Here is a 14,083-nt window from a genome sequence, read left to right on the forward strand (position 1 = left end):
CAGGGTGGGTGAGGTTTTTGAGAATCTGAAAGATACTTTTTGAGCTATTGTTAGCGTTGGTAATTGTGGTACAGAAGTAGTTGGCTTTACTCTGGACCATTGCAGCTTTATATACCTGGAGGTGGTGTTTCCAGAGTGCTTTATTAGTGTCAGAGTAGCCATGTCTCCATTTCCTCTCTGATTGTCTGCAGGCTAGTTTGAGCGTTTTCAGAGAGTCGTTAAACCAGGGAGCTGGAGCTCTGCTCTTAGCCTTACATTGTTTCTGGGGGACGAGGGAGTCTGAAGTAGAGGAAATTATTGAACAGAAGGCTTTGTAATTGTTTTCAACCGAGTTAGTGGGGGTGAAACTGTTATCCACATTAAATACAGTGCCAGCCGCCCTGAGTTTATCAAGGGCTTTCCAATCCCTATACAAAAAGTCGGAGGTTGTACAGTGTGGAGGCCTTTTAGCTCTGTCGCAGAAAATGTGGAATTTAATAAGTGCATGATCGGTCCAGCACATGGGCAGGATGTCACACAGCTGTGCTAACTGAGGGGAGGCAAAGATTAAATCCAATTGGTGCCCAGCTGTGTGGGTGGGTTTGTTGACCAATTGTGAGAGTCCTACACCATCACAGGATAGTAGTAGGTTGTTTAGTGCACTGTCCAGGCTTCCATTGGGCCAGAGATTAAAATCTCCTAAAATGATCAGTTTGTGGTGGGAAGTGGCCATGTTGGTAAAAGTGGTGAGCAGCGATTGTTGCTGTTGGGTATTAAAGGCCCCCGGGGGGCGATAGCAGATAATGGCCGTGACGGTGTCTCCACTTACATTGCTTCATTTGATGTGGTAGCCATTTCTCAGGGTCCCACTATGAAATTCGATGCCCTATCTTTATAATGAGATGGAAATCCAAAGATCCACTTCCCTGACAAGGCAGTGGGTACTTTGCGCGTCTGCAGCCTTTCTAATTTTTCACCTTTTTATCTTCTTCTCAATCAACACATCATCTACACATAACACACACCAACTTGCTGCCTTTTTTTGGCTGGGGTTATCATGTATCCTTGAATTTCATATTCTGATTCAAACTCGTGGCCCTTTATTTTTTTGTTGTAGCTACTACCTCGGCCGAAGGCAGTGGGAAATTTGGACACTTACTGCCTTTCTTGGCTGGGGTTATCAATTATTCGTGAATTTCATATTCTGATTCAACACATGGCCCTTTATTGAGCCCTTTTGTTGTACCTACTACCCTGGCCGAAGGCAGTGGAAAATGTGCACACTTGCTGCCTTTCTTTGCTGGGGTTATCAATTATTGTTCAATTTCATTTTCTGATTCAAAGTCAAGGCCCTTTATCAAGCCTTTTTGTTGTAGCTAAAAACCCGGCCGAAGGCAGTAGGATATTTTCACACTTGCTGCTTTTCTTCACTGGGGTTGTGATTTTTTTTTTTAATTACCTACAACCTTAGGAACAATATTTTCATTTAGAAAAAATTTCAAAGTAATCGTCTCTGTAAAACTTCTTTGCCATGTTCAGTCATTTCTCCAATTCTTATATCTTGTAGAATAGTTCCATAATCAGCATCATTTGCTTGTTGCATATTTGTAATAAGTTCCTTATATTCAAAATATGACCAAATGTTAACATATAAAACAACAAACTTGAGACAGGGTCCAAGGGGAATCTATATTTATAGACCAGCTTATATCTTGTCCCCCAACTGAACAATCTTTTAACACAAAAAAGATATCAAGGGTCTATTGCGAATATCACCGTCTGCGGTACCTATTTTCTATATCTGCAAGAGCGTGTACCAACTGGTTATCTTGAAAACTTGTCTAGGAGAAGAATGAGGATAGAGTTAAACATAAAGTGAAAAAACCCATCAGCCCACACATTGGCGGTACTTCATCATCTGGGTTGTATATCATAGGTCCTGATGAAAGCCCGGAGGGGCTGAAACATGTTGACCAGTTTACATCTATGGTGAATAGTGATTTTTTCACACTATTCTCACACTGTTTTTTTAAACATGCCGTTTTTATGGTTGCATCTATTAAAGTTTTCCTTAGACATCAACACAGGTATTTTTAAACCACGACTATATAAATTTGTGCTTACACCATTGTTCACTATTTCCTTTGCACTGCAACTTGCCCACTTGCCCTCTAGCTTTACAACACTCTTCATCTTTTGGTTGATGGTCCGATCGAATGACCTTACACTAGCTATCCTCAAGGAATCTCCTGAGGAGGTGTCTAGTTTTCTTCTTCTTTTCAACCCAGATGATGAAGTACCGCCAATGTGTGGGCTGATGGGTTTTTTCACTTTATGTTTAACTCTATCCTCATTCTTCTCCTAGACAAGTTTTCAAGGTACCCATTTGGTACACGCTCTTGCGGATATAGAAAATAGGTACCACAGACGGTGATATTCGCAATAGACCCTTGATATCTTTTTTGTGTTAAAAAAACAAAAACAAAAAATGTTAACATATCCAATCCTACATTACATTGTTAACTTATACTACCTGTGGAGCATGACAACAAATTAGAAAACCACAAGCTATCTGGAGAAGCTTGTTGTGAAGTTTCAAGAATCTTGACGAAAATGAAACTTCTCATTATTGATGACCTAAGCATGGTATCAAACTTAATGCTTGCCTTTGTGCATTTAAGAATGCAGCAAATTCTTAAAACAGAGTATGACATATTACTGTTCCTCCCCCGATCATGTATCATCACAGGGTACGTTCAACCTCAGCGCCAAAGGTATTACTAACTCAGTGCACCAGAAATCATCACCACATGACCGTATTGAATAACATGACTTATTTAGAAAAAAAAATATCCTACTTTTTGGAGATATAGTTCAACTTCTGTGAATGGACAACCAATATTTATTAAAAAACTTGATTTTAAAGACTTTGCTACCAATGCGTCCTGCTTGGACCACGCATAATCGCAGACTCCACAGAACTTTGTTCCTTCAAGTGCCACTAACTCATTCCACCACTTATCATCACAGCATTCACACACACTAAATTACCAATATTGTGCATCTGTAATCAATGCCACGTAGTCATGAAGTCTTTTTAACCACTACTTCCTCCATCACCACATGTCCGTATTCAGCCACAATTTAACTGATTCTTTATTCATTAAATATAAAGTACAGTACCAAATAAAGTAATCTCACTCAAACCTACACAAAATCGCCAATTGCCCTTACTAAGCCACAATGCACAAGATCAAAAAAATTACTATCAGTACGTCCTGCACGGACAACACATCTTTGCAAGCTCCACAAACCTTGTTGTTTCACGTACCACTAACTCAGTGGAAACTAAACTAAGTATAACACCTATTTCATATCCTGATTCAAACTCAAGACCATTTATCGAGCCTTTTTGTTGTAGCTACTACCCCGGCCGAAGGGAATGGAAAATTTGCACACTTCCTGACTTTTTTCGCTGTGGTTATCAATCACTCTTGAATTTCATATTCTAATTCAAACTCATGTCCCTTTATCAAGCCTTTTTCATGTAGATACTGCACTGGCAGAAGGCAGTGGGAAATGTGCGCACTTGCTGCGTTTCTTCACAGGGGATATGAATTATTGATCAATTTCACATTTCTATTAAAAAGGCAGGCCCTTGATCGAGCCCTTTTTGTTCTATCAACTACCCCGACCGAAGGCAGTGGACAATTTGCACACTTGCAGCCTTGTTTAGCTGGGGTTATCAATTATTCTTCAAGGAATTCAACTTCAAAGTCCAAGCCCTTTATTGAAACTTCTTGGTAACTACTACCCATTCAATGGCAGTGCATAATTTGCACACTTGCTTCCTTTCTTGATCCTTTCGACCACACATTGTGTGTACTTTGTGCACTTGCCTAACTCCTTAGATGAGATACCCGTTTCTCAGGCTCCCACTATGGAATCCAATGCCCTGTCTGTATAATGAACAGGAAAACCAAACACCCACTTCCCTTACAAGGCAGTGGGTACTTTGCACGTCTGCAGCCTTTCTTATTTTTCACCTTTTTTATCTTCGACTCAATCAACACATCATATACACATACACACACCTACTTGCTGCTTTTTTTGCCTGGGGTTATCAACTATTCTTCAATTTCATAATCTGATTCAAAGTTAAGGACCTTTAACAAGCCTTTTTGTTGTAGCTACTACCACGGCCGAAGGCAGTGGAAAATGTGCACACTTGCTGCATTTCTTGGCTGAGGTTACCAATTCTGCGCTCAGTAGAGTTGACAACTAGATACCAACAGCGCCAGCACTACAGAAAACATTCAATACAATCTTGATTTATTTAAAGCAGAGACAATTTCACAATGTCCTCAGATTTTCTTAAAGTTTGAACAGTAGGAAATTCAGCCTTCATTTCTTTATTCTGTATGTCTTCAGATTTTGTTTAAATAAGTGACAAGAAGCATTCCTCCATGTCTGTGTCAACTACTGCCTTCGATCTACACTATGAACAGCAGGATTCATAACTTCATTCAGCTTTCCTTCTACACTAAGGACAGCATTGAATCCAGCCTTGCTTTATTTAAGGCAGAGACAATTGTACTGTGTCCTCAGATTCTGTTAACTGTGACAAAATAGTATTCATCGATCTTTGTGTAAACAACTGACTTCAATCTACACTGCGGACAGCAGGGTTCACAACTTAAATTCAGCTTTGGAACTAATTTTGTCTTCTATATCTGTGCTGACAACTGCCTTCAATCTATTCCGTGGTCAGTAGAGTTCAAAACTTGATACCAGGAGCTCCACTACTACAGAAAACATTCAATACTGCCTTGCTTTTTTTTAAGGTAGAGACTAATGGATTCTATCTCTTCTGATTTTGTAAAACAATGTCACAAATAGCATTCATCTAGAACTGTACTCACTAGAGCCTTCAATCTACACTGCGGACAGCAGGGTACACAACTTCAATTCAGCTTTCCTTCTACATTAAGGACAGCATTACATTCAACCTTGCTTTCCTTAACGCAGATACAATTCTACTCTGTCCTCAGATTCTGTTAACTGTACAAAATACCATTCATCAATGTTTGTGTCGATTACTATCTTTGATCTACATTACAGACAGCAGGGTTCACAACTTCAATTCAGTTTTCCATGTAAATTTCTCTTCACTATGTGTGTTGAGAAGTGCCTTCAATAAATTCTGCACTCAGTAGATTTCACAGCTAGATACCAAGAGCGCTAGCACTACTGAAAACATTCAATTCAGCCTTGCTTTATTTAAGGTAGAGACTATTGGATTTTATGTCTTCCGATTTTGTAAAAGTATGTCACAAATAGCATTCATCTATAACTGTGCTCACTAGAGCCTTCAATCTACACTGCGGACAGCTGGGTTCACAACTTGAATTCAGCTTACCTTCTACATTAAGAACATCATTGTCTTGCTTTCCTTAAGGCAGAGACAATTATACTGTGTCCTCAGATTCTTTTAACTGTGACAAAATTGCATTCATCGATCTTTGTGTCAACAACTGCCTTCAATCTACACTGTGGACAGCTGCGTTCACAACTTGAATTCAGCTTTCCTTCTACATTAAGGACAACATTGAATCTAGCCTTGCTTTATTTAAGACAGACAATTATACTGTGTCCTCAGATACTGTTAACTTTGACAAATAGCATTCATCAATCTTTGTGTCAACAACTGCCTTCAATCTACATTGCGGACAGCTCGGTACACAACTTGAATTCAGCTTTCCTTCTACATTAAGGACAGCATTGTATTTAGCCTTGCTTTCCTTACGGCAGACACAATTATACTGTGTCCTCACATTCTGTTAACTGTACAAAATTGCATTCATCGATGTTTGTGTCAATTAGTACCTTCGATGTAAATTACGGACAGCAGGGTTCACAACTTCAATTCAGTTTTGCATGTAAATTTCTCTTCATTATTTGTGCTGAGAAGAGCCTTCAATCAATTCTGTGCTCAGTAGAGTTCACAACTAGATATCAAGACCACCAGCACTACCTCCCGCAGCCCTGGTCCGACAAGGCTTGTGCCGCTTGTTCAGAGGGCTTGAAACGGGAACTTTAGACTGCACTCTACACTTCCGGCGGATGCCGGGGTTAGCGCTGCAGTGTCTGGGCACCTCTAGACTACTTAGGGGCCAGCGTTAGCGCGAGCACACTGGACGTGGCAGGCGGCGTGAGTAAGACGCCTCAGCTCCTGACACTTTGCTGTTATTTGGCACAACTGTGGTTTTTAATAATTGCATACTGTGTTTTTAAAATATACTCTTTGATCCTACCTCATCCCGCTACCTCCCGCAGCCCCAGTCCGACGCGGCTTGTGCCGCTTGTTCGGAGGGCTTGAAACGAGAACTTTAGACTGCACTCTACACTTCCGGCAGGTGCCGGGGTTAGCGCTGCAGTGTCTGGGCACCTCTAGATCACTTAAGGCCCAGCACAAGCGCCCGCCCAGAGGACGCGCGCAGCGGGCGCGCCGGTGGCACGCCGAAGGTGCGCCAAAGGCAAGCCCGTCTGCGCCCGTCCGCGCCGGGACCGGGCCCAGGGCCATACTACCTGGTCCCACATTGACAAGAGTCAAGATATCTTACACTAGAAGGGAACTGATGCAGTTCCACCCAGTACTAGACAACAACTGTTTTTTGGTGGATCCGGAGAATACAGCCATAAATAAAGCAACTAGATGCCCCCATTGAGATTTCTGTCTGACACCCGTTCGAAACATTGCAAATACCCTCGACTCATATAATAACAAAAGCCATACGATAGTGATGGCACTTATTAACGCACGTTCTTTGGGCAAACACAGGCGGGAAATAACAAACCTAATCATCGATAGAAATATCGACATACTGTTTGTCACTGAAACCTGGACCGATAATGCGTCCGAACCGGATTTGGTGGTAGCTATTCCTGAAGGCTATACTGTTCAAAGGCAGGACAGACTAAACAAAAAAGGGGGTGGTCTGGCAATAATTTCCCGGAATCATCTTCCTGTAAGAATACTCCAAGTTCCCTCCTCCACTTGTGAAGTTGTTCATTTTTCCATTATGTTAACACCCTCGCACAACTTCAAAGGAGTGCTCTTTTACAGAGCCCCAGGAACTCGCACAGAATTCTTGGCCACTTTTAATACACTGATGGAATCACTAATGATAGAGGATTCTTTCACTATCCTAGGGGACTTTAATTTCCATTTAGAAAATACACATAATAATGAAACTATGGCACTACTGACTGATATGGAAACACTGGGTTTCTCTCAGCTGGTCACCTCACCTACGCACGAGGTTGGCCACACGCTGGATGGTATATTCTCTAACTCAAAGGAAGCTTATGTACAAGACATTCTACCATTACCATGGTCGGACCACCATGCCATCATCTTTAATATAATGACAAATAGTGCACCAGTAAAGAAGGTGGTGGAAATCAACCGAGGGACATTTAGGGTATGGAAGGATATAAATAATGAACAACTGACAGCGCTTTTAAACACGCCCTGCCCGGTTATACCAACTGATCCTAACATCGCTATTGATAGATATACCAGTTGGCTAAGTAACGCCATGAATCTTCTAGTGCCCAAAAAATCGATCTCTAGGAATCGGTCCTCTCCGTCTGCACCCTGGTTCTAGGCCTCACTCAGAGAACAGAAGCAGAAATGTAGGAATAGTGAAAGACACTGGCGCAAATCCTACACCACAGAACAAAAAATGTGCTACAAGGAGGAATTGGCTAAATATAAAAAGATGATTATGCAGGAAAAAAGAAAATTCTAAGTCGACCAAATCGAAAAAGCAAAAAACTCAAATAAACAATTATACCAAGTATTGAAGAAGTTAGCGGGAAGAGCCCGAGAGGCCGCCCCTACACCATCACAATCACTGTGCGATGCTCTGGCCAATCACTTCCATGAAAAAGTCAATAACATCTATTCAGATTTTTCGACCAAAGCGAAAACTAATGCAAAACAAATTATCCTCATACCGCATGATCATTGCTTAAAGCAGTTCAATATGGTCAATGAACAAAATATAGGTGAAATAATGAAAACGATAACTCCAGGAGCTGTCACAGACCCATGCCCTCCTAAAGTGTTTGTCCCGGTTATCAACTCAATAGCCCCCGTGATAACACAAATTTGTAACTCCATGTTTGCTGCTGGGATTTGTCCAGACACGCTGAAAATCACCTTCCTTAAATCACTCCTAAAAAAAAACCACCTGTACCCGGAGGAATTGAAAAACTATATACCCATAGCTAGCCTACCTTTTTAGGCCAAGGTGGCAGAGAGAGCGATGAACCTACAACTCTCTGAATTTATTGAGGAACATCATCTGCTGGATGATACGTAGTTTGGGTTCCGCAAGCTTCACGGCACGGAAACAGCTTCAATTAAAGCTACCGAAGACATAAGAATTATTAAAGATCAGGGAGGTACAGCTGTGCTCATACTGTTGGATTTATCAGCGGGATTTGACACGGTCGATCATTCCACCTTGATCGACCATGTCTCGGCCATGGAGATTCAACATAGAGCAAAAAAACTGCTCTCCTCCTTCCTTTCGGAAAGAACCCAGGCAGTTACCTTAGGACCCTTCCAATCCACCCAATTGACCCTTCCGTGTGGTGTCCCCCAAGGCTCGTCCCTAAGTCCGACACTTTTTAATATCTATGTTTCGGACCAAGCCAGAGTTATAAAAGCTCATGGGATGGGCCTAACATCCTACGCGGACGACACCCAGTTGGTGTTTGCAGTTAATAATGACGGAGAGAAGGTGGCTGAGTGCTTTCAGGAAGGCATGCTGGCCGTCAGTGACTGGATGGCCAGTAATTGCCTCAAACTGAACTCAGAAAAAACAGAGGTGGTTATTTTTGGAAAGCTATCCCCTTCGTGGTCCAGTTCCTGGTGGCCACCCTCATTGGGAATCCTGTCCAACCCGGTCACTAAGGTCAGGAACCTAGGAATTATGTTCGACGACAATTTGAACTTTGTTTCCCACGCCAACCAAGTAGTATCGACAGCATTTCATAAACTCAGATTGATCAAGAAAATAATTCCTTACCTGCCAGAAAATGCAGGAAGAACTCTGGTTAGCACTCTGGTGATGTCATCACTGGACTATTGCAATGGATTGTTTGCAAACGTACAATGTAGGGTAATCAATAAAATGCAAACGGTCCAAAATGCAGCCGCTAGAATACTATCCGGGACCCCTAAATTCAAATCTATCTCACATGTTATCAGAGATTATCATTGGCTGGCGGTTAGGAATCGCATAAAATTGAAAACTTTATGCATATCCTTTAAAGCTGCACATAAACTAGGCCCCCAGTTTCTGATAAATCAGTTGACCACTTATTGTCCTATTAGACAACTCAGATCCATGACTGCCCATCAGTTAGTGGTGCCATGAACAAAGACAGTGTCTTGGGGAGACAGACGTTTCATGGTGACAGCAGCCACACTGTGGAACGCTCTACCCTTGCAGATCCGTTCTTGTCAATCTCTACTCCATTTCCGCAAATTGATAAAAACATGGTTGTTTAATCAGTAAATTAGTCCCGAATCCTGCTAGTCCACAGCGCCGAGACGCCCAAGGGCATTTGTTCGCGCTCTATAAGTTTAAAAAATAAATAAATACAGAAAACATTCAATACAATCTTGATATACTTAAAACAGAGACAATTGCACAATGTCCCCAGATTTTCTTAAACTTTGAACACTAGAAAATTCAGCCTTCATTTATTTAATGCAGACACAATTCTACTATGTGTTCACATTTTGTTTAAATAAGTGACAAAAACCATTTATCTATGTATGTTAACAACTGCCTTCAATCTACACTGCACAGGAAACGTACAAGCTCAACGCCAAAGATACTACTTACTCAATGCATCTTAAATCATCACAAAGAAGAGTGAACAGTTTTATGTCACAGTGAGACATATTGTCTTTTGAAAAGGAATTGATGCAGAATTTAATCAACAAAAGACATTACTTTAATTACTGTACCTCCCCCCGATCACATATCATCACAGGGTACATTCAAGCTCAGCGTCAAAGGTATAACTAACTCAGTGCACCACAAATCATCACCACGTTACCATATTGAATGAGATGACTTATTTAGAAAAAAATATATCGTACTTTTTGAAGATATACTTCAACTTCTGTGAATGGATAACCAATATTTATTAGAAAACTTGAGTTTAAAGACTTTGCTACCAATGCGTCCTGCTTGGACCATGCATCATCACACGCCCCACAGAGCTTTGTTGCTTTAGATGCACACTTGCTGCCTTTCTTGGCTGGGATTATCAATTACTCCTCAATTTCATATTCTGATTGAACGTCAAGGCCCTTTATCAAACCTTTTTGTCATAGCTACTACCCCAGCCGAAGGTTATACTCAAAAAGTAATCTGTAAAATTTGCCAAACATCTCTTTCAAAGGGTGACTCATACAAAAAATACTTCTTTAGCACAGCAAATATAGTGCTACACATGAAGAACTTGCACCCCAACAACTTTGCTTGAGCTGCAACTCAAAAATTGAAGGGCAACCCACCTGCTGCTTCACCAAGCACATCAACTGCTGCAACAGCATCTTCGGCAACCAGTCCATACTCGCATATTAATCTTGATTGTGGTAAACTAGAATTTCTATGCATTTATTGCAATGAACTTTTGTGTTACGTGAAATAGTCTATCAACCTCATCAAAAATAATAAATCGGAGCATCGCTGTCCTCAACATCAGTCACTACACATTTATCAAGCTTTTTTGTTGTAAGAACTACCCCGTCCGAAGGCAGTGGGAAATGTGCACACTTCTTGCCTTTCTTGGCTAGAGATATCAATTATTGTTCAATTTGATATTCTGATTCAAAGTCAAGGCCCTTTATCAAGCCTTTTTCGTAAACATACTACCTTGGCATAGTACAGGGCAAAATTCGGGCATTTACTGCCTTTCTTCGCAGAGGTTATGAACTATTGTTCAATTTTATATTCTGATTCAAAGTCAAGGCCCTTTATCTAGCCTTTTTGTTCTAACTTCTTCCCCAGCTAAAAGTAGTGATTAATTTGCACACTTGCAGCCTTTCCTATTTTTGACATAATTCATCTTCCACTCAATCAACACATCATCTACACGTACACACACCTACTTGCTACCTTTCTTGGCTACGGTTATCAACTATTCTTCTATTTCATATCCGTATTCAAAGTACAGGCCCTTTATCAAGCCTTATTTATTGTAACAGCTACCCCAGCCGAACGCAGTAAGAAATTTGTACACTTGCTACCTCTCTTGACTAGGGTTATCAATTATTCTTGTATTTTATAATACAGTTGTGACGAATTTAATTAAGAAAGTGAAGATTTTTTTTTCTTAAAAAACTCATTTTATAAGAAAAAGAAAACTATAGAAAATCTACTTCAGAAGGCTTTTCAATAGATTTTTTTTTATTTGTTAAAGTAATCAATACAAATTGATCACTAGATAAAGCAATCCCTTTAGTGAAGGGCAACAGTAAGTGGAAAAGAGTAACTAACAGAAGTAATTTTTCAGAGGTTTTATTGGGTGAATGGAACCATAGTTCAAGTTCTGAGTCTTTTTTTAATGATGAGAGTTATCTTCAGAGTAATAGTTTGTTACATGCAGTTGACACTAGTGGTCGTGCCTATGAGGTTAGAAATGGTTGTGCTATTGTGAAAGAGAAAATTGTTCCTAGAAATGCAAAAGAAGTGTTAGCTGAGGAAGTTTTAGGGAGACGTCCTAAAACTCCAGTGAACACTTGCAATTGTAGTAGTATTTATACTGTAAGAAAATAATCTATTCATTTTTGTATGCAATTTCTTACATAACTATATTAAGAAAAGTGTTAAACAAAAGATTAAGATGTGGCGAGGTCTAGACTCTTGTAGAGTGAGCGAAAATACTGGTTTGCAAGGTCATTCTCTGGCTTGTCTTTCTGAAAAAGTATGCCGAAGTGTTTTTCACCAATTCAGAATGTTACCAGTTCATCATACTCAAATCAGGAAATTAGTCAGAACATTGTATTACGCAAAATTTCCAGCACTAATGTTAAAAAAAGTTGAACAGTACTCTTTTCCGTGCATCTGTATCAGATGTAACAAATGTCTCTGATGAAATTCAGCTTAGTTACTTTGGTCCTCAGGAAGACAGTGCAGAAACTGAGATATTAATAGAAAAAAATGTGGAACAGAATGTACAATGTTGTACTGTAGAACATTTTGAGCAATATATTACAAAGTTTAAGGTGATTTCACTTGAAACACCAAATTATTCTTCTATTTGTTTTCAACAATCTAATTATAAATATCAAACCAGGACTGTTCATCTGTATTTAAAAAAAAAGGAAAATAATAATGAATGGAAGCATTTTGCAAATTATGTGTTGATAGAGAATTCTTTTGATTTGGGTTCTGATCAGCGTATTTGTAAATATTGTTATAACAAATTAGATGAGAACAAAATTCCTGCTAGAGCTGTGCATAATAATTTTGAGATGGTAAATATTCCTTCTGAACTGATGGATTTAAATACCTATGAGTCCATTCTTATTCAATGTGTGCATCCATTTCAGGCTATTGTTCGTATGGAGCATAAGACAGGAAAATTGCCTCCTTCAGATTTCCAGAGAGGATTAAAGTACAGCAGAAAGATGTTTTGAAATCTCACCTAATTAATCTCATGGCAAGTCAACATGGTACTAATGAGTACTGGTACCATCATCATGGATAACTCAAATGTATGCTAAGGAACTTAGGAACTCCTACATGGTTCCTTACTCTAAGCTGTACTGAATATGCTTGTGATGATTTTCTTCAATTTCTTCGAGAAGCAAATCCAAATATACTAAATATTGAATACAAGATACCTGGAGAATTGTGCTCTTTGGATCCAGTTAATGTATGCAGGTATTTCAATCTTAGATTTGAAGCTATGATGTCTTTTATCACAAATAAAAAAAAATCCTCCTCTTGGAGAGGTTTTGGATTTCTTTTGGAGAAAGGAGTATCAAGCGAAAGGTGCTCCTCACATACATATGCTAATATAGATCAAATAAGCTCCCAAATGTGGAACTGAGTCAGATGATACTGTACTGTCTTTCATTGAAGAATATGCTACATGTGATATACCCAAAAGTACACAAGATAAGGACTTAACACAACAAGTCTTAAGATTCCAAAACCATCGTTGTGGGAAATACTGTCATCAAAAATACAAATCTAAGGACAAGTTCTACACCAAATGTCGTTTTGGATTTCCACGTCCTGTAATATCGAAAGGAAAAGTGAACAGTTTTATGTCATCTTTGCGACATACCATCACAAGAAAGTCTCCAAAAAATGCCTACAACTTAAAAAGAAATGAAGAGTCAAAATACATAAATGACTACAACCCAGTCATTTTATCCATGTGAAATGCTAACATGGACATTCAATATGTTGCAGACAATTCCATTGCTGTTGCTCGATATGTAACATCCTACATAACAAAATCAGAAAAGACAGAATTGAAGGAGATGAGGAAAGAGATTTCCCACGAGAAGAGTCTAAGTAAAAAATTATATAGTTAAAGTTTAAAAATGTTATCTCATAGAGAAATTGCAGCTTATGAATGTTCAGATCGCTTATCATCTGCAAGTCTTTACTCCAAATCTAGAAGAATCATTTGGGTGAGTCTAAGTCTTCATGCAACACGAAATCGAGTACTTAAATCTGTACAATAAATTGAATATTTAACTGAAAAAAAGCCAAAAAGTATACATATTATAGTGTATTAGTTCATAACACTTCCTATTCCAACTGTTCAAAGATCACTCCCTTTTTATTCATTCTACTTTGAGTTCCTAAAAAGGACCATCTCTTCTGAGAATCCTGTCAAATATAAAGATCACCATAATAACAGCAATGGACTCATCTTCCAGCTTTTCTTCAAAAAGCCATTTCATTCCTGAAGACCCTCCAAACAAGATCAAAAAAGCTCTAATTTGGAACTTATTTATTATCCCTGAAGAGCAAAAAAAGGTTAATGCTCC

The sequence above is a fragment of the Lissotriton helveticus genome, chromosome 1_1 (assembly GCF_964261635.1).
Source record: "Lissotriton helveticus chromosome 1_1, aLisHel1.1, whole genome shotgun sequence".
In the NCBI taxonomy this organism is placed as follows: Eukaryota; Metazoa; Chordata; class Amphibia; order Caudata; family Salamandridae; genus Lissotriton; species Lissotriton helveticus.